The sequence below is a fragment of the Engystomops pustulosus genome, chromosome 2 (assembly GCF_040894005.1).
Source record: "Engystomops pustulosus chromosome 2, aEngPut4.maternal, whole genome shotgun sequence".
Lineage (NCBI taxonomy): Eukaryota > Metazoa > Chordata > Amphibia > Anura > Leptodactylidae > Engystomops > Engystomops pustulosus.
In genome coordinates, this window is record NC_092412.1 from 218,565,332 (window position 1) to 218,588,090 (window position 22,759).

Genomic DNA, 22,759 nt, shown 5'->3' on the forward strand with positions numbered 1-22,759 from the left:
TTATTTATCTTTTGGAATGCACCTGTGGCCTCCATTACATAGGCACAGTACATCACAACACCTATGGACCCGTATGAACAACCACCGGTATAATACCACCAATGGATATATGAAGCATCTCAAGGCAAGCACTGACTCACCAACAGAAAGACTTCATAGCATTTTCCATAACCCCGATTGAGGAGATCCCTGAGGGCAACAAACGCCTTAATAAGCTCAGACAAAGAGAAATGTTCTGGATTTTTAAAATAAACTGTTTAGTCCCAAATGGCCTCAACGAGTCTCTTGAGAGCAATTTTTAATTAACAATTTATTTTTATCTTTTTAATTTCATTTTCACCCATCCGCAACCAAATGTTATAGCTCTTTCCTGCATCCTAAACCCCATACCTCTTTTTAATTTATCCATGCTTAAATTATTAACCATAGGTACAATTAATATTTCCATCAACAACCTCATTATCATTTTTATTATTTTATTATATCATCAACAATATATAAAATTCATGTGTATTCCACCTATATCTACCGTATATACTCCTGTATAAGCCGAGTTTTTCAGCACAAAAAATGTGCTGAAAAACGTCCCCTCGGCTTATAAATGAGCAGCGCTGCGCTTCAGGGCCACCGGAGGGTGAGTATATAAGTTTTTTGTTTTTTTAAATTCTGGGCTGGCTGTATGCTACTGGAGGCAGGCTGTATACTACCAGAGGCAAGCTGGGCAGGCTGTATACTACTGGGGGCAGGCTATATACTACTGGGGCAGGCTGTATACTACTGGGGGCAAGCTGGGCAAGCTGTATACTACTGGGGGCAGGCTGTATACTACTGGGGGCAAGCTGGGCAGGTTGTATACTACTGGGGGCAGGCTGTATACTACTGGGGGAAGGCTGTATACTACTGGGGGCAAGCTGGGCAGGCTGTATACTACTGGGGCAGGCTGTATACTACTGGGGCAGGCTGTATACTACTGGGGGAAGGCTGTATACTACTGGGGGCAAGCTGGGCAGGCTGTATACTACTGGGGCAGGCTGTATACTACTGGGGGCAGGCTGGGCAGGCTGTATACTACTGGGGGCAGGCTGTATACTACTGGGGGCAAGCTGGGCAGGCTGTATACTATAGGGGGCTGGCTGGCTATATACTGGGGGGGTCTGTGACCAATGCATTTCCCACTTTCGGCTTATACTCAGGTCGGCTTATTAGGGGGTTATTTAGGAGTATTAGGGGTCTCGGCTTATACTCGGGTCGGCTTATACTCCTGGGAAGGCCGGGGCACAGGAAAGATGCTTTGTGCACAGTAGAAAGGTGTGAGTGTCAGGCAGAGGGGCCTGCGGCTGCCAGAGCTCATCCACGTGTGTGCTGCGCTGCACTTTCTACATGTTCGGGTGCAGCGCGGGCCCTTCTCCACTACGGGGCCCGGTCGCAGTTGGACCCTCTGCGACTGCGATATTTACACCCCTGCATCTCTTTATTCACATTCAAGTGTTCACAGTGACATCTGTAGCCATTTCTATATTTACATTCATGTTTTTATATCGACATTTGTATTTATATTCATATTTATATCTATATTCATATCTATATCTATTCTTATTAATTCATTTATTTATGGAAATTACCCTCACTATACAGTTATGTGCAGTGCTAATATACGGATTTGGTATATGTTTATATGTATACTATTAATATTTTCCATTATTTGATGTCGCCACTCTTAGATATGTCTCTAAATGTGTGTAAGTATACATGTGTTTTTTACCCTTTTCCCACTTGAAAAAGGAATCCTTTGACATTCTGAGACGTGTTGTGTTGTTGAGCTACCAATAAAAGTTTCTTATGAAGATTACTCCGGATTCCATTCAGTACCAGTATGCACCGCCTTGACTACCACCTCTCTAGTGATTTCTTCTGATCCAGACCGGTGTGGCTACTGTGTTCTGATAATCCAGTCGATTGGCAGCACCATACGGTACCCCCTTCATGCTTTCCACTAGTGTTGTGCCTGGTTCTAGCACAACTCTATCTGGTGAGCCCCTTTCTTATCACCTCATCAGCTTCTAAATACCACTGCATAATACTATTGTATGGGGCTTATTTACTAAGGTCCCGCGGTCGCATTTCCGTTGGGTTTTCCAGTGTTTTCGGGGATTGCATCGCACGCAATCGCGCCGGCTTTCACGCGACACAAATTGGGGGGCGGGTCGACGGAAGATTCCACGGATTCGGGCTACGCGTGGGATTTAAAAAGTCAAATTGTGTCACAAGACATGCACTCACATACACCAGGAAGAAGAAGGTGATCTCCGGCGGACCTCAGCGGGGAAGCGACACATGCAGGATCTCGGGCGCACGATCTTGTTGAATTGCAGAAGACTTCATCCTCGTCGGACCACGCAAGTTATGGATCGCGCAGGGACCAGGTAAGTAAATGTGCCCCTATGAGCGCTCTCTGGTCTCTCCTTGTCCGCCTTTTCTATACACCCTCTCCTTTTTGGTATGTTTGGACGTTTATTTTTAAATTGGTGGACGTCGTACATTTGCTTGATAGAAGCTACATCCTTAAAACTTTTCAGATTGTACTTGATAAAAAAAAAGATTTGAGGGTATTTGGCTAAAAAAAGAAAGAAGTATTTCAATTTCATGAATACTTCAATGAAGTTGCCCCATCTGTTAGCATAGAGCTGACTTACATTACATTAACAAGGAAACTTAACTTCAAAGAGCAAAGTGTATTAAGATTTCCAAGACTTTGCCGACCAGCACAGCTCTGTGAAGTTAATGAGCTGATACTATCATCACGATTAACAAATTGACCAAATGTGTAAGAAATTCATTAGCAGAATCTTCTTGACAACCTACCTGCAATTATTTTGTTTTGCTGTGTTATTAGGCATCCACAATGTATGTTACATGGAGCAGTTAATACTAATAACAATTTACGAAGCCTGGAGTTGCATGTGCAACATCCCCCCTTGTGGATCGCATCCACAGACACATCCTCTCATCAGGAATCACTGTAAGAACTCTCTGGAACTTTCCAGCCACAAGGGGTTTTCTGAACTTAACTTGGGAGGTCGCAAGTTCCATTATCAAATTAGAGGTCATGTTACAATATGGAATTAACAATTAAAAAACATGACATCCTATTGGTCAGTATGTAAACATGTGCTTCCCAGGCAGACGTAATGCACTTGCAATACCAAATATAGACAGTAGATTACTAAGATCAGTTACTAAGCAATGAATATATTGGGGCGCATTTACTTACCCGACTATCATGGACTCCAGCGCGATTCACTTAGATCGTGCGCCAAATATCCTGCATGTGTCGCTCCCCGCTCAGGTCTGCCGGAGTTCACCTTCTTCTTCCCGATGCATGTAAGTGAATGGCTTGAGACACAAATTTAAATGTTAAATCCCGCGCTTAGTCCGTATCAGTCGGATCGCCCGACGGCCCACCCCCTGATCTCTGTTGCATGAAAGCCAGTGCGATTGCGCCAAAATCCAGTCATGTGTGCCAAAAACTCCTTTTAAAATCAGAAATCGTCGGAATATCCGACGATATTGCGGTCCGCTGGCCCTTAGTAAATGAGCCCCATTATGTTGAGAACAAAGGATATGTTCTTAAAGGCCGCTTCCTGTGGAACTACACAGTGTGCAGGATTAGCTGGCCATACTTTACTTACATCTGGAGGGCATTGGAAGCGTATTAAGTTCCTAACATGACCTGACTGCCGGGCCTTTACACATGTGACTACAATATACAATGTAAGTGAATGCTCTAGAAATTTACATGACTCCGTTCATACTTAGCTTGTACATGATAATCTATAGTGGAGATTTATTACTGCTTCTATGCCACTTTTCAAGTGTAGAAGCAGTGAAACAAATCGCAGATTTTTGGGCAATGCAAGAATATGCGATTATTATATTGTAGAGGGGTGCAGCGGCTGGTGGAGTGGGTGGGCACAGGGTGTTCCCACCCCATGCCGGCATGTTTTTGAAAAATAAATTAGCAGGTTTTACAAAAGCACGCAACAAAAATCTGTGTCTGACACACAATTAAAACTCATCAGTTCCTCCTAGGGGTCATAGAGCTATTATACTGGGACTTTATTAAACTGTACATGGTTTATAACTAATTAAACTTTTGGAGTGAAGGGTAATAAAGCTATTTATACCATAAACAATGGTCAAGAAACTATTTAAAGGGGTTGACAGAAGATTGATAAACGGCTCCTTTCTTGACCATTCCTGGTTTTGCAAATAAACTCCATTCATTTCTATACTCCTGATATGCAATACCAGCACAAACCATGGTCAGATGTAGCACTGATTTTGGAAGAAAGTGCTACAGCAAACACTATGGGGGTCATTTACTAAGGACCCGATTTGCGTTTTCCTGACGTGTTACCCGAATATTTTCGATTTGCGCCGATTTTCCCTGTATTGCCCCGGATTTTTGGCGCACGCGATCGGATTGTGCCGCATCGGCGCCGGCATGCACGCGACGGAAATGGGGAGGGCGTGGCCAAACGAAAACCCGACGGATTTGGAAAAACCGCCGCATTTTTAAAAAAAAAGTGTCGCTGGACTCGCGCTTACCTTCACCCACGATGGCTCGGTGAACTCCAGTGCGTTCCGATGCTCTTCAGCGCAGCAGCGACACCTGGTGGACGTCGGCGGAACCGCCTTAGTGAATCCCGGCCGGACCCGAATCCACCGCAGAGAACTCGCTGCTGGATCGCGAATGGACCGGGTAAGTAAATCTGCCCCTGTAGCTAAAATCTCCACTGACCAAAGTCTGTAGAGTCATTTAGCTTATGTGGTTTGTTTATGTAATCTCTCTCCATTGCATGTGATTAATTTTCTGGGGCATCCACCCATAGGAAGAATGTCTCATATGCTTTGGCCTTTTTTACTGTAGAACTTCAAATGAACTTCAGTTACATTGAAAATGGCTCAATAGAATGGCTTCTTGATAGGGAACCTGTCATGAGGATTAGGGCACACATACCATCTATCCAGAACATTTATTCTAGAGCTTTTATTTCTTACATACTGGTATATGCACATAGAAGTGCTTGGAACACAGTTTAAAACCTGCATTGCCTCCTCATTTAGGAGGTCTCTGGTGTGACCTTTGGTAGTCATACTATTGGCTCCTACTTTCTACATAAAGTCGAAAACTAGAACAGCTTGTCATATCTTCTAGAAAATTTGTCTTCAAATTCGATTACAGGGAAGCTGCACTAGGCTGTCAAGCTGAGTTTTCATATTTCCAAAAATACATGATCAGCTTTTATACCTGGACGTTCATGCTTTAGGGATTCCCTGCCCTAGAGATGTAGAACAGCTGTGTTTTCTTGTGCCGTATGCTTTGTTAAACTGATTGTAAAAAAAAGAAAGAAAAGGAACTCGTAATATATACTACAGATCTGTGGCAGAGAACATAACTCCAGGATTTGTCATATACTTCAATTCTGTCACCTGCAGATGCCAACAGCTGTCTACCTGGCACTTCTATAACTTATGCTCTGTTTTTCTCTACACATATTAGTTTTACTTGACAGGTGTGATTTTTACTATGAATATGAAAGTTAATATACAAATCTTTAAAGGGAAGATGTCAGAGTGATTTGGAACACTAAACCACCCACAGGTCCTTATGGACTGGAAGTTTCATCTCCCATATCATCATGTCTGTCAAGGACCACACTAAAAACCCCAAACTTTCCTTGGTCCACAGCTTTCAGCACCTGCGCAGTCACTCAGTGATGCTGAAGTAGCCCACCGATACTTGTTGTACGTGCACCGATGATTTTCATTGGATTATGGAACACAAAAAATTGCTTCACTCTACAGTAGACATCTTTTGCAGCAGACCTAGTAATAAAAATGTTTTTTTTTTTAGTAAATTCTAAATTTGTTCTATTTTATATTTATGATCCTTGTGCAAAAGACCAAATAGTTTACACCATCAAAGAATAATATTAATATAACTCTGTGTATTTTTTGTGGGGATATCTGGATCTTGAACTCTAATAAAATGTAAAACTAGAAACTACTACTACTACTACTACTACTTTATGAGTAATGAGCAATAATTCCCCCCCATTCTATTATGTATCAGTCACATTCTAGAGATGAACGTCAATATTCTTACTACATAAGTCATATACAAACAATCATTACCGTATTTTTCGGCCTATAAGGCGCACCGGAGTATAAGGCGCACCTCTAATAAATGCCTGCTAAGACATCTAGGTTCATATATAAGGCGCAATGGAGTATAAGGCGCAGGATCAAATGCAGTACCTAAAATGACCAGCAGGTGGCAGACCTGTGCACAGTTCAAGCCTGATACACTTCCCGGTAAACTTGTCTTCAGCCTGTCAGAGAGCTCCGATCTCAGAGGTATGGCTGCTGGGGGTTAATGCAGGGTGATGCAGCAGGTGTTAAGCGGTCTCCCTCTGCCCCTTCTCCTTCCCTCCTCAGCCAGGGTGTTATTCCTGTGTGGTTCCCTGTGGCTCCTTCTCTTTCCCCTGTTACAGGGCTGTCAGGTATGGGGGATTGTTTACTGATGATGATGTTTGCCTCGTGGTTGGCACTATGGCAGCTCCGGTCTCTCCGTGCTAGGGGAGGGCAGGATGGGCACAATGTTAGTTGTGGTGCCAGGGCACTTCAGGAGCTGGGGACCCTGTATACAGTGTGGGAAGGTGCAGGAAATTTCTGGGGATGGAGCTATTAAACACTGGTAAATGTACAGTGCATCTTGTCTGTAGTACATTTCTGTAGTTCATATATAAGGCGCACCTTTTATTTCAAAGAAAATTAAAGGATTTTTGGTGCGCCTTATAGGCCGAAAAATACGGTATATTAAAGATAAAGTGAAGAAAATGAATTATCTCATGACAGTGGCAGTGGATTGTATGATGCCAGACTACTGGGTCCAAGCATCAATATGGCAGGTCTTCAGCGTGCTCCATTCAGAACACTGCCTCAATAGTGGGCATGCTTAAATTCAGCTTATGCATTCATGTAAACAATCTCCCTCCACATTAATACTTTATGCCTCTGTCTGTCTGAATCTGATGTGTGCCAAAAATATCACATGTGTTTATGGATTACATCAATCTATATAAAATAAATATTAAAGGGAACCTGTCATCAAGAAAGTCGTTTTTATGTGATGACAGGTTCCAGTATCCTCTGGCATGTTGATTTCATAAATGTATTTGCCGTGCATCTGATTAATTCCAGTACTTTTTCATTGTTTCTTTAACCGGTTCGCGACCGCCCGCCGTGTATGGTAGTATATGATAGGATCGATCAGACAACCTAGGGTTAAAGTACCCTAGGGAGTCTGAAAAATAGTATAAATAAAAATAAAAAAAAGTTTAAAAAAAAAAAATTATAATAAAAAAACCTAAAATTTCAAATCACCCCCCTTTCCCTAGAACTGACATAAATATAAATAAACAGTAAAAATCATAAACACATTAGGTATCGCCGCGTCCAAAAATGCCAGATCTATCAAAATATGATAACGGTTTTTCAATGCGTTTAACCCCGTAACGGAAAATAGCGCCCAAAGTCGAAAATGGCACTTTTTTGCCATTTTAAAAAATCTATAAAAATCTATAAAAAGTGATCAAAAGGTCGTACAGTCCTAAAAATTATATCATTGAAAATATTATCAAATTTCGCAAAAAATGACACCACGCACAGCTCCGTACACCAAAGTATGAAAAAGTTATTAGCGCCAGAAGTTGGCAAAATAAAAAAAATTATTTTTGTACAGGAGGTTTTAATTTTTGTAAATGTATGAAAACATTATAAAACCTATACAAATTTGGTATCCCCTTAATCGTACCGACCCAAAGAATAAAGTAGACATGTCATTTGGGGCGCTCAGTGAAAGACGTAATATCCAAGCCCACAAGAAAATGGCGCAAATGCGTTTTTTCACCATTTTCATTGCATTTGGAATTTTTTTCCAGCTTCCGAGTACATGGCATGGAATATTTAATACCATCATTATGAAGTGCAATTTGTTACGCAGAAAACAAGCCGTCACACAGCTCTTTACGTGTAAAAATAAAAAGTTATAGATTTTTGAAGGTGGGGAGTGAAAAATGGACATGAAAAAACAGGAAAGGGCCCGGTCCTTAACCGGTTAACATAATCTGGCTCCCTGCAAGCAGTGTCTGGTGAGCTCGGGGTGGGGACAGTTCAAAGGAGAATTGCTGGCGACAGTGAGTTGATGTAAGCAGGGGATGGAGCAGGGGAGAGGCTGAGGGAGAGGGGTGAGTGAGTAGCTTGGGAGGAGGCATTAAGGAGAAGATGATTTGTGCTGTTGGAACTGCCTGCCCCGGGACTCACCACATGCCAATGGCAAGGAGCCAGGTAACGATACAAACATAAGAAACCATTAAAAAGCATCGGAAGTATTGACATGCATGACCAAGGCATATTTGAAATAAAAATGCCAGTGGCTATTGGAACCTGTCATCATATAAAAATGACCTTCCTGATGGCAAGTTACCTTTTAAGGACAAGAGCATAATAAGAAATCTCTGTGCACTATTTGGAGAGTCAAAGATTGAATATTTAAAGGACATCTGCCATCAGGATTATGGATTATAAACCAAGTATACTTACATGCTGGTGTGTGTCCCCTTTGTCAGGATCCGCTCTTCTTTAAGCTTTTTATGCCTTAGATTTTACCAATAAAAGGTTCCAAAATGAGCCTGAGGGGCCCCACGCTCTATAGAAGTTAATGGAGCCTGGAGCCCCTCAGGCTAGTTTGCATAATTTTTAAAGCATATTTTATTATAAATCAAGGGCATAAGAAGTTAAAAGAAGAGCAGATCCTAATAAAGGGGGCATACACCAGCATGTAAGTGTATTTGATTTATAATCCATGATCCTGATGGTAGATTTCCTTTCAATTATGGATGGGGAGAACCCAGTTTGAGCAACCGTCAAACTGCAGAGAAGTGCTGTGTACTTTATTGAGAGTCAGTAGTATGGACTATAGAAAGAAGCCTAACCAGCAGAGGCAGCATAATGTTCAGGCCAATGTTCTGCTAGGAAACCTTAGTTTACCTAAATGGTATTGGGACATATACAATTGCTTGAGAATGTTGTTATAGTAAGAGTATAATATCAGTGGTAAAATGCATTTGGGAATGGTTTGAGGTTACATAAGAATGGATTCAAGTTGATGACACTTTTATAGGTCTTGTAAAGTCCATGGATCAGAAAGAGGGAGGCGCAGAATTTTAGAATATTAATGTTACAGTTTGCTACATCTGCCTATGCCTGGATACAGTAATGGTGTCAATAACGAGTAAGACACATTGCATAAGCATATAGGGTTAATCTCTGGGGTAAAATTTACCAGAAAGCCCTAGTTAAAGCTTTATTATGGTTGAAATATTCTTAATGTCCAATAAGTGTATTATCTGCAGACAAAGCAAGAAAAAGGAAATAATTGATGTAATTCATCCTAATGATGTTTTCTTTTAAGAAATAACTTGCTCTGTCAAAACCATTCACAGCACAGCAGAGCCCTGGTGAATAAAACGCAGCAGTTTTTTCTTTTATTCCCTCAGATGACATGTAAAATGTATTCATTAGACTGAAACATTTGTAAATACTACTCCTAGGATTTTCTATTTCCTATTGTATTATATTGAAATGGACAGAAACTTGGGCATAAATATAGCACTAGCCATAATGTGAAAAGCAATGTATCCTTAAAGGGGCTTCTCTGGATTAAATATTGGTAACATATGTATAGAGTAGATCTACATATCCATAAAGTAGGTATATAACACCTAGCGCCCCCAACGATCACCAATTGTAAGCACTCAATTAACAACGGAAAGCAAACAGCTCCATTCTCTGTGTTGTGAAAGTATTTGCTGCACTGACTCGGTGCAGCCACTACACTGAGAATGGAGCTGTGCCTGTTTATCAGTTGCTGAGAACAGCTGATCTTTGTGTGGAGTAGGGTATGAGATCCATGCCAATCTGATTCTATACATATGTTATCAATATAAACTTCTTTGTCTCGGATTTTGTCCCTGGAAAAACATGGATCCCTCAACCTAAACTGCTTACAGCTGAATAGGAGAAGAGAGATAACAAAAGTTCTGGTATCAATTAATTAGAGTCTGTAAATGTATATCACTAGTTCCTATAGAGTTCTAGAAATTATCTGACCCCCTGATTTTAGCTAAAAATAGTTTCCCTCAGAACCCCATAAAATCAGAATGGTAAACTTTCCTGGTATCTATGGATATTTAGACCGAGTCTATGGACGTGGCCTAATGTCATGTGACCAGGGTAACATCATTACAGGTTCTTTATCCACTTAACAATAGCAAACTGTACCCATTGCACATATCTGACCACATGAAATCACATCCTGCATGTACTTCTATTCCTCTCCATGCATGCTGGTGTGATTTCATGTGATAAGATATGCTTTGATTTCATGAGATATATGCTTGGCGTTTGCTAATGTTAGGAGACTAAAGGACCTGCGATGATGTCACCCTGGTCACATTACATACAGCATTACTGCTGTATGCAGAGAAATAATACGGAGCAGCTGCTGGATTCAGCCCGAGGAGGCCATGCCCACTTGGACTCGCTCAAGATATTGCTGAATACCAGGTAAAATTATAAAGTTGACTATATAAGAATCTGAGGGGAACATTTTTTAGCTAAACGAAGGGTGTCATTTAGTTACAACTGCTCTATGGAAACCTGCCACTAGCTGTTTTTGTGAAAAATGTGGTCACAGGTTCCCTTTAAGATGTCTGGGGATGGGGTCGATAAACTTTAAAATAACATGGTAGCTAGAGGAGGACGGTCGCTTTGAGGTCTTATGCAGGTAAAATGAACGGTTTTATTTTTCTCCATCTCAAAATTAAGAAAAACTCTTTTCTAAGCAGTAATGTTAAGCACATGGGGCATGTGCAGCATGTTTCATCTTTGAATTGTCCCAGTGTCTGCAGATCACCAATAAAAGTAACCTTGCAGCTGTGTGTGAAGGCCACTAAAAAGTGCACATACTGTATGATATTTATTATTACACATGTAGTGTTTCAGTTATTTTAGGATTCCATTAAGGGTTGAAAATCTTTTTTTTTATTTAAGCAAGCTATTTGTGAAAGTTCCTCTATTGTTGGTCTAATTAGGATCAGATTTCAGGTTTCTGTGCTTGAAAACCACACCTGGGACTATCTTTTATTGACAGCTACTTTTCAGGATCTTACCTTAGAGGAGGTGGGTGTGGGTTTGAGTTTGTTTTGTGTGCGGCAATGTCAATTTTTCCCTTTATAATTTGGCCGTTCTATCAGAGGGTGCTGCTATTGCCGTCCTACTCTTTGCCTTTGCTTTATCTTTGCTTTGACCTCAGCTACGTTTATTCAACCGTTCTCTTGCTATACATTTCTGTGCCTCGCTGCAATCTTGGATTTGAAATGGTTTTTCTTACTTTGTGTTTATATGTTGTCTGTACCTCTGTGTCTTGTCTCTCTCGGTGTGACCCCAGTTTCGCTGTCTCAGACTAGTATTTTTTAATTGGCTTGTCGTGTACTAGTGGGAACAATGGTCTATCTCTGATTTCCTGTTATCTGTCCACTCCACCATCCCGCAGCTGCTAGACAAAGTAAGTTTCGCCTCTGACCTTTGATCTCTTAGGTTCCGTTAGTTAAGTTCCTGATAGCGAATTTGCCTTATCTGGGCAGTTTCATTTGCTGTTGGCAAGGCCATAGCCCGCAAGGCTAGTCCACCACTGCTTACCCAGTCTGACAGCTTGTGCCAAGTCTGGTTGTGGCTGGGCTGTTGCTGGACAGGTTCGTGATAGTTATTACTCCTGATAGTTTTTAAATTTTCTTGCAACGCATATAGATTTTCCTTTGGATAAGGAATATTTTATTGAATGTATAACTAATCATACCATGACCTTACGGCATACTGTCTTATTTTTGAATTGAGTGTTTACAGTAAGCTCCTATGCTCCCTCTAGTGGCAGATGCAGGTATCTGGTATGTTATTGTTTATGCACATGCTTCCACCCCTGTAAGGCTGTTAATAAATAAGTACCGTAGTTAAGCTTCACTGTACATAGTTTAGGGTGATCTGTAGTAATATGTGAGCTTATTGTGCAAAATATAGAGACCTAATTACATGACTTTTCAACTTTTGCTGATGAGATTTTTTTTTTTTAGTTTTTAAAAATAAAATTTGTAGTCTGTGGTCTCTTTATCATTTCTAATATACCAATACAGGCAGTCCCCGGGTTACATACAAGATAGGGTCTGTAGGTTTGTTCTTAAGTTGAGTTTGTATGTAAGTCGGAACTGTATATTTTATCATTGTAACCCCAGCCAGAGCTTTTTTGGTCTCTGTGACAATTGGATTTTAAAAATGTTGGATTGTCATAAGAATCAGGATTAACACTAAAGCTTCATTACAGACGCCTCTGATAACTGTTATAGCTGATTATTGTAGCCAATAATTACCAATATCCAGAGGTCCGTTTGTAACTAGGGGTTGTATGTAAGTCGAGTGTTCTTAAGTAGGGGACCGCCTGTATATAATTATGAATGAGTGGGGTTTACAATATATTGAGTATTGAGTATTTCAATAGCCCCTCTAAGAAAGCAGCTTTTGTCTTTTGTCTTTTTGTCCTTATGCGGTTTATTGCACTAGTATATTGTTTTGTATGTGATTTCTTCTCGGTTTCCTTATCTGTTCTGACAACCTGTTCAGTCTGTACTATCTGTCTTTTAATGTGTATATTTTATGATATTATACTAACCAAGTTTAGGAAATAGTCAACTCTACTATTAGCTCAAACAGCAGAAAACAACATTATATCTTGTACTGAGCTAAAATAAGAATAGAGGGAACCTATACTAATGAGGCTAAGGGGTCTACTGAGTCTCTGTCGCCCAGGGGTCTACTAACCTGGAGACGACCCTCATTAGGTACACATTCTATAACATATTTTAAATACTAGCTTTATATATATATAGCGGTGAGTTTTTGGTGCACCAGAGGTCTAGCCTTGATGGCTGGTGAACCAACTTTCTTGGGGTCAGTGATTTTTAAGCTAAGATGACTGATTTCTGGGAAATAGGAACAGTATTTTTGTAAATCTGATAAAGTGTTAGATTGACTCACATAGTGATTTGGGAGCTAGTAAATTCCCTTTAATGTGTGATAAAATGAAAAATAAGGCCCAGTGAATATTATCGAGCTATAGATAAATGCATCACAGTAGACTGATAATCTTACATCAATGAATAACGTCCTAAACGTTCCTGTTTGTGGTTGTTTAGATATTTTTCAATGTGACTCAATTTAAAAGTAAAGAATATATTCATCAAAGGGACATCTGGCCACCTATGGAGATGAGACAGCAATCCCATCAGATGACGCTCATATGATTAACATGTCCCTATGTGACTCCTGCTGCTTAGCCCAGTGGGATCCCGTTAATGTTCAAAACACTGACATTAATAAAGCTGCAAGATTTATTAGAAACTCTGTGGGACATAATTACAATTTTTAGCAGCAATGATTTGTGAATGACGTTATTATTGACGTGACAGTGTTATCAAGGAGTTTGTACATTCATATCTTGTTGGATTGAAATTGCTAAGGGAATGTTGGTCAACCCAACACATTGTGGAGGACTCAAAGGCTGCATGCAATAAGCTTTACATATAACATTTAACCAGAACGAGCATAGCGGAGGACCTCATTCAAATATAGATAGATAGACAGATAATAAATAGAAGAAATATAGATCAATAGATAGACAAATATATAGATAGGAAATAGACAAATTATAGGAGATAGATAACTAGACAGATAGATGATAGATAGATCATAAGGAGATAGATCATAATTATCTTCACTCGGACATTCAAAAGAGCAATACATCCTCTGCCCACAAAAGTCCACATGCTGGGGCCCCTTTAGGACAGGGGGCCCTGAGCAAATGCCATGTTTGGCAGACCCTAACGCCGGCCCTGGCATTATCTCATGGATATTTAGAGCTCATTTCAGATGAGACAGCAAGTTCACGGAAAATATTTATCTACTACAAAAAAGACAGACAACATAAATCAGTACTATTTTATGCTGCCTGATCTTAGAGAGATTTAATAAAAGTTAGGTTTTAGGATGAGTCAGGCCATGTTCACATGTAGCTTTGAATAGAGTTTTGAAACTGCTCCGGGGAGAAGCTTTTCCTGATTGCATTGTGTTAATAGCGTTAATGTTGAATTTACATAGAATTAATAGGGGTTTTACAATATTGGATCAAACTACACCACACAGTATTTGAATTGTGTTTAAAAACACGGTCTCAACAGCACACAGGACTTTACGGATAGGTTGTTTAATGTTGTTTAAACCTATAATTAAAAAAACACTTAGGCCAGTTGCCCACAAGCAACTTGCCGTACACTGCATGTGCTGGAGAGATTTACCGGACCAAACCTCAGTGTACTGAACTGATTACGTAAAAGACTGAGTTACATAAAAGATATGGGCCGAACCACTGCCAGAAAAGTCTCATAGCTGATTTTTCCAGATCATGTCAAGGTACAAGTTGGAAGAGATAGCCGTGGGATGAACTATTGGGGGGGCATTTAGCTATTTGGACCTTAACATATGCCAAAATAATCTAATATAGGTCTGATTGACCAGACATTGGTCAGATAATCTGTATGTGTGAAATAAGCACTCTATTATTTATTGTAGCACAGTCTTGCTTTCATAAGAATCATTATCCTAAGAACATTTTCCATCTGTACAAGGGACTGTAACTTCGTGCCATGTCCGGATGGGATGTGTTAACCAGAAGAAGATGCAGCATTTCATGTAACCCCGGATTACCCAGGATTCAGTGTGAATGTTTCCTCTCTGAATTGTACATGTGTTGCTGCTTCTGCATCTTTTATTAAACTAATTTCTGTATCTTCCTGCTTCCGTCTGTTGTATCATGACACAGACCTGTTTATTTTCACAATCCTGGATTACGGCACAGCTCTGCGGCGTTCTGCAGCGTTTTATATAAACGTTTGGCAATATTGAAAGTGGAGAACTGATAAGTGTTTATGCCATGCTGGTTTTCTAGAATAGTTACTGAATATGAAATGTATACGGTATATTTAATGTAAACCTATATAAATGATGACGATTTTGTAATATGCATGTGAATTTTAAGGTTCTCCTTATCCTGTTAAGATCTGGGCATTTTCTTTTGTTCTAAAACATTAAACTATCTCCCATCTGGAAAAGTGTAAGCGACTATAAACCACATTTTCCTCCAGAGCGAGGTTAAAAATTCTCAATTACCTAACCAATTTGGACTGAAAGCCAGAAATGCGTGCGCAGGGGCTCCTCCTCCAGATAATTTGGTGCCTGCAGACCAGATGCCAGATACCATGTGATATTTTCTCACAGTAGGAGACATATGTAATGCACTTCATTTTCTGATGAGAGTAAGGTTGCAGACACACGTTGCATTTAACGCATGCATGTGAAAACACATTGCAACAGCTGAAGAGAAATTTGAACAGCTGTTAACACTTGTGTTTACAAAATGCAAATGTTAATTCATTGTTAACAACATGTTAACAACACATTAATGCATGTGTTTGTTAACACAATGTTAAGGAATGCATTAAAGCAAATGTTAACATTTCATTTTGTAAACGCAAGTGTTAACAGCTGCTTAATTAGGCAAATCTGTCTTCAGCTGTTGCAATGCGTTTTTAAACACATGCATTAAACGCGACGTGTGACTGCAGCCTCATTATATCCACTTATTAAGTAAGTTTACTATAAAGTGTCATGGCAAACAGTTGCCTGCATCTCACCCATGTGATGTGGTGGCCACTTCTACTGTGTTAATCTCAATCCATAACCAAGTAGCAGACTTTAGGGTGCAGTCACACATAGGGCTAGCAGCGGTTGGGTATGGCGGCGGGCCTCAGCCTGATTGTGTATGCTTTTCTATCAGAACCCGATGCATTGTTTTTACTGCAAGACAATGCCCTGGGTTCTGGTTACCGATCACATGCGTTTCCATAGAAACTAGTGTTTGTAAACGCAGTGCTAGCAATGCAGCCTTAAGGTATATTTACTTAACTAGATATGTTTAACCCAATTCAACACTGTCCACTCAATACCCGCTATGGGGGGTATTTATCCGGGCCTCTGCGCCACACCAGGGCTCATTGCTAGCGCTTTCACCAGGGGGAGGGTGGGTGCGGCTGGTGTAGAGTGAAAATTTGTTAGCTGCGTCTATATATCAAAAACTGGGCTATCATACAACGGCGCTCGTAAAAATAAATGAACTCCTATAGGTTATTTCCCTTAATTTTCCTCTCACCCTTTCTTATTGCAAACTTGCCCTGTCACTGCTTGGGTTAAACCTGGGTGTACAGGAGATCCTAGATATGGTGATCAGGTCACTGACACTAATCTAGCCTATGCCATTAGATTAGAGAACTGTTGTGGGATGTTATATTTCATTGGTTTTTTACAGGAGCCGCCTTATTTTAGAGGGGATTATATACTTTATGGGGGATTAAATACCTTGTGGGGATTATATACCTCATAGGGTACCTTTATATACCTCTTGTTTAATTGTCCCTCCCTCTAAAAGCGATATTGCGGCACATTTACTTACCCGTCCCGTCGCGATCCCCCAAGTCAAGGATTTGGAGCTGCCATGATTCACTAAGATCCAATTTCCTGCATGTGTTGCTTCCCCGTTCAGGTCCACCGGAGTTCACTATCGTCTTTCTGATGCATGTAAGTGCTTGGCTTGCGACACAATTTTGAATGTTAAATCCTGCACGTTTTCCGAATCTGTTGGATCGTCCTTCGCCCGCCCATGATTTCTGTCGCATGAAAGTCGTGCACCACAATCTGCTTTTAAATGCAGCACAAAACAGTAATCGTCGGAATATCCAACGTCTGTGTGGTCCTTGGACCCTTAGTAAATGAGCCCCATTGTTTGAGGATTATATGACTAAATGGCACTCAAATAAAGAGAAACAGTGAAACACTGCATTTACACCTCAATATTTTAAGGGTTTTTAATAAAAGTTATGTTTTATGTACTCTATTACAGTCCCTACACCTTTTTCATAATAGTTTATGACTGGTGTTTTAATGTCCACAATTCCATGGCTGCAATAAAAAAAAAACCCACACAAATGTATATTTGTCCAGAACTCTTGGCGCCTGCACAGTGATTCAGTTAAGGCAGAATAGTATAGAATGTAAAGTCATCCACAATCTATAGTATTGTACCTCCATATATCTCCTCTAGCATCTCTGGCTCACATCTCAATATTCTTTTCTGTAATGTCAGAGCTCTAACATGCTCTGTTAACAAAACTTCTCCTATACTTATGTAGAGCTGCACCACTTCTCTGGAATGCACATGAATACCCTCAGAGCCAATCTTTTAAGGCAGGCTTATCACATTCCATAATTTAACACTGATACATTTACTTTTCCAAAACTGACACTTCTGTGCCTCCTCCCTTCCAGCTACATTATTCCTCAGAATCTTATTCCTTCATCTCATAGATACTCTGTACAACAAGAAAATAAATGCACTAGATATGATACAACAGTTACTGGCTCATGACTCTCTGAATACATTGAACATTGTTATTCCATTTGAGGCACACAATAGAGAAGGAATAAAGACAAAATATAGTCTGGATATGGTATTTAGAGTACAGAGCATGCCTGCAGGAGAATAAGCAACTACTTAAGGACACTCGACTTACAGACCACCCCTAGTTACAGACGGACCTCTCTGCCTACTGTGACCTCTGGTGAAGCTCCCTGGAAGCTTGACTTTAGTCCCAGGCTGCAATGATCGGCTGTAATGTGTCTATCACAAAGCTTTATTGATAATCCTTGTTCCCATTACAGCAAAAAATTTTGAAAATCCAATTGTCACTGACACAAAAAAATTTTGTCTAGTGCTAAAATTATAAAAATATACAGATCCGACTTACATACAAATTCAACTTAGGTACGAACCCAAGGAACCTATCTTGTATGTAACCCGGAGACTGCCTTTATATACATGTAAATGGAAATTAGTAGTAAAACTTTCTTTACTAATCTATATAAATAGTAGCTACATCTTCTTCAAAAGTGCAGTATAATGACTGTTTAATTTGCTGTGTAATATCTAATTTTAACTTGTAGTTTACTTTTATAGGGATTATCCAGGGAAACATTAATGCACACTATTAAAATAAACTTCCCTACTGCAATCGGGGCTTGTTGCATGTGATGTTGTATGTGGTCCAAGAACTGTCCAAGAACGCACCATGTGACAGCCCCCTTACACAAAACTTACTAATATACATATTCACCTGCGACCTGCTTGCACATTTATTCATTATGGTCCACAGTCATGCAGGAAGTAGCATCACCTGGTCACTAACAATGACATCATGTGACCACAGGACGCTGCGTTTTTTACTCCTCCCAGTGTTAGATAATCACATTCACATAATTGCCAGGGTCTGGTTACAATGGAATTGCCATCTGATTAGGTGACCTGTAATGCCAACCCCAGAATGGAGGAGAGAATATTCATGGTCGGATGCTTGGTGTCTGATTGTAAAGGGGCTGCCTTTTGTCTCGTGGTGCGGAGATAGCTTCCAGGTGACCACAGCCGATAGTGTTAAGACTTGCTGCTTCACTTCCCATCATTTTCAATATATACTTCCCACTACTACCTAGAAGAAGCAGCAGATCCAGGCTCCCTAAATGAGCAGACATGGCTTGAAAAATTGGGCTACACAAACAGGGCATGTTTGTTCCCTCGAAAATCCTTTTAAAGTTTCACTTACACACCATGAAAATATTAGTGGACACTCGGGGATTAGTTCATTAACCACACAATGTGACATAACTTTACAAATAATGTTTGAGTGTATGGAATATAGTTCAATAACTCGTATAAGAATGTATAATGACTTCCCAAATGTGGCTAGACGTTGCTAATACACCTTCCTGTCAAGTGTGAGAGGACATTGAAATAAATGAATGTGGAGTCTGGAAGAAATGGCTTATTAGCTCAGAAATCAATCTTTATGGAGGCTGGTGGTGGTGGGTTCTCCCTAGTGGTAACAAGGAATGGCGATGAATCCATATTTGCAGTGTTATTACTTTTATTGACATTTTGGATACACTTGTAAATATAACCTTACTCATAATTTTCTAGAAGAGTTGCATTTGTGGGTTTTGATTGGTTGATTACAAAAACGCAAAACATAAAATCCCACCTCCTGCCGGTCTCGTTTTCTATCCAGAGGCTCAGCAGTGACGTCACGTTGACAGTGCACACGTCATGGAGCTTTCCCTCTGCACCGGCCTCTTTTTCTAGACGTTGTATTGAAAGTGCGCCAGGGGACATCCGGTGAAGGAACATCTGATTTTATGCTATACACACGCTCAACACTTACACTGTAAGCAGCAATTAATTCAAAGAAAATCTACCACCTATTCTGCCCTTTATAAACCATTCACATGGCTGGGTAGCATAGAGTACATCTTTATTATGACCTTTACTCAAGCATTTTATGTATAACCGGCCTCCCTGCTCTCTCTGCATGAGCAGACTAGACAGGCTTTTAGAGACATTTACTATTTGTTGAACGTGTCTGTTTAGGCACCGGAATACTTTCTTGTTCTTTCTGCAGCTTGTGAGCCATATTTATTATTTGTAAGTGCCACAAAAACCTAATTTTTCCAACACTCACTTTCGCTTTGTTTGGGCACAGCTAGGGAAGGGACAGAGAGCACTACATCGTGCAGTTAGGAGAAGCTATCCATGAACAGAATCTGGCATGCCCGACCATCGAAGATTTAAGGTTGGATCCCGGGGCAACCAAAATTGCATACACCAAGACTGATAGAGATAGGTTGTAAATATAGCTGTGAAATGCTTTAACAGTGAATTAGAGAACGTGTTGTTTTGTTATCCTGAGTATATTTAAGAATCTCGTCTTTGTGGGAATACCCTTTTAAGGTTGTGTGCCACAATATAAAACCGTGGGGAAAACACTGCTAAAATAGAGCACCAAAAAACAACACCAAGAATAATAAATGCTTTGTTTGTAATACTTTATTTAACTAAGAAATACAGAGGCAAAGGTTTAACTTATATCTTACTCCAGTTTTCTAATGTCTTTTGCACATCAGATTTCTTTAGACTTTCTGATGTATTTGGTACATGAGGTGTTAATGTATAGAGTGGATTATGGTACAAATTTGTGTCCCGCTTAGGGGCTGGTGAGGATTTGCACCAAAGTTGGCAACAAGTCACAAATTGTAAATCTGTCTACCACACCTGGATTCACATGATAGATCTGGAGTAAGTTGATTAAAGTGAAAAGTTGACCTATTCTGTTATAAAGAATAGCAAAAGGCAGCAGTGTCAGTACATGTTTTTAGCTGCTTTTAGCACAGTGTAAATATACTCTATATACAAATTACTGCTGTAAATATACTCTATATACAAATTACTGGTGTAAAAAGAAAATCAACATCCTTTTACATATTGGTACTATGTACTGAACACAAAGGATTGGTGTTATCATGCATGTTATAAACCAGAAGAGACGTGTAATGGTCATTGAATTACACAGCTTCGACTATATTACATCACAATCACATGAGAACCATTACTATGCATTAGTTGCTTTAAATGGGCTCTAAATTACAGATGGGAAAAATGGAAAACAGACTGTAAAAAGTCTTAGGAAAATGTTTTGTCTCCTTAATGGAGTCTAAAGCAGAATGTTATGTTTTGCCCACTATATCCATAAAAACAGCACCATAACACTCACCGCCTATTAAACGCTTGCTGTAGATCTACAATACAACCTGCTGGTTACTGGAAGTACTGTCATTTCATCGCATTGTTAGGTGATAAATGAGACTTTCATTGTATGGTTCTTAGGAATTTCATGCAATTTAATGATAATAGAATGAGCAGAAGTAAAAATACAATGGTGTGTCAAGTTGTTAGAATGTTATTTTATCTGAGGCCTAAGGTTGGTGACACACATGGCGTTTTTAGGCTGTTTTTAGTTTGCGTTTTCAGATCGTAAAAAAGCGCATGTGTTAAAAAACGTTTTTGACTAGCTTGAATCAAGATAATTGTTAAAACCTGTCCAAAACGCATGCGTTTTTTACGATTTCAAAATGCCCTAACTAAAAACGGCCCAAAAAGGCCTAAAAACGCCATGTGTGTCACCACCCTAAGCTGCATATTCACAACCATGGGCCGCCAACAAATGCCCAGTGGTTTGTTGTTTTCAGCCTGTGTGTCATCTGCATGTGATGTCCGCTCACACCCTGATGACCGCAATAAAGACTGTCTGAACTGCGAAAATGGGCAGGAATCGGACTTGCTCTGAATGCTACGGTTCAGACAGTCAGCTCACAGCTGTGGAAACCATGTGCATGAGCCAATAGAAATACATGTTATAATTTTCAGCACCGTCAAAGTAAAGCACATTGTCAAAAACAAGCAAGCATACCAACACTGATATCAGTCCCTTAGTTTATGAAGCTACTACTAGGCTGGCCACATACATTGGAAATCTGTATGTCTCATAGCTCACAGTTCCTTTTAACCTCTCAACATATGTATACTTGGCTGAGCCACGCATGCTTGCAATTCGCTAGGAAGAGAGATGTAAGCTACTGACAGATGTTAGCTTTTTCCATTGCGTCCAAAAGAATCTGGCCACTTGAGATCCAACTGAGAGCGGGCCACTTGAGATCAGAGAGTTGGCCTGGCCTCTATACATTAAATGTACAGGAATCACACAACCATATTTATGCTCTAGTTGTTGTAAGTGTTGTCAGTGGTGTATGCTGCAATTCAGACTTTTCTCTTAATCACAGATTTCTAGTGTTTTCTAGTAAAAACACTGGTGGGCAGGGAAACAAGGAGCACATACCACCCACTATCACTGTGTTCCACTTGTGTGGGATCTATTCTCTGTGCTTCCGGTCCAGGTTGGAGACAGCGACTGCTGTGGTGTCATTGTATGTGTACAAGTGACCACTAGATCAGTGATTTGCATCAACAGTCATGGGAGCCTCATTGTTTTAGTCCAAATGGGACTAGAAACAGAGGCAATAGGGGCCTTTGCCAGTAGAATGGAAAACAAGGGTGGGGACTATGCCTTTTTTTATTGTACACCTCCCCTTAATCCCAGGCGAATCATTTAAACCAGCAATGGAGAGGAGTAAAAGCACATAGCACAGTTATATAACTGAAGAGCTGCAGCGGAGCATGAAGTCCAACCTGTGCTGACCTAAAGCAAAAAATATTTTAAAGACAATCGAAAATTGTGAATGTATTCATACAATAAGTGTGATATTATAGCTTTATATCATACAATAAAAATATATGTATATATATATATGTATATTAAAGAGAACCCGTCATGCAAAATAACCCCCTAAACTAAATATATTTTCATAAATTGCCATTAAAGAGCATTGCCTCTATCGCTTCATTGTCCCTCTACATGCCTGTAAACTTAAGCAATGAGGTCCTAAAGCTGTATGCAAATGACCTGTGAAATGTCCAATGAGTCATTAGCATATTCAAGCTGTCCAGCTTATTCATGAGTGGGAGGTACAGCCACAC

At 40.1% G+C, this 22,759-nt stretch overlaps 1 protein-coding gene across 2 annotated transcripts in view; it reads left to right on the forward strand.

The window, feature by feature from the left end:
- SGSM2 (small G protein signaling modulator 2) overlaps positions 1–22,759 on the forward strand; it is a 221,293-nt gene that overhangs the window by 139,648 nt on the left and 58,886 nt on the right. The window lies entirely within an intron of this gene.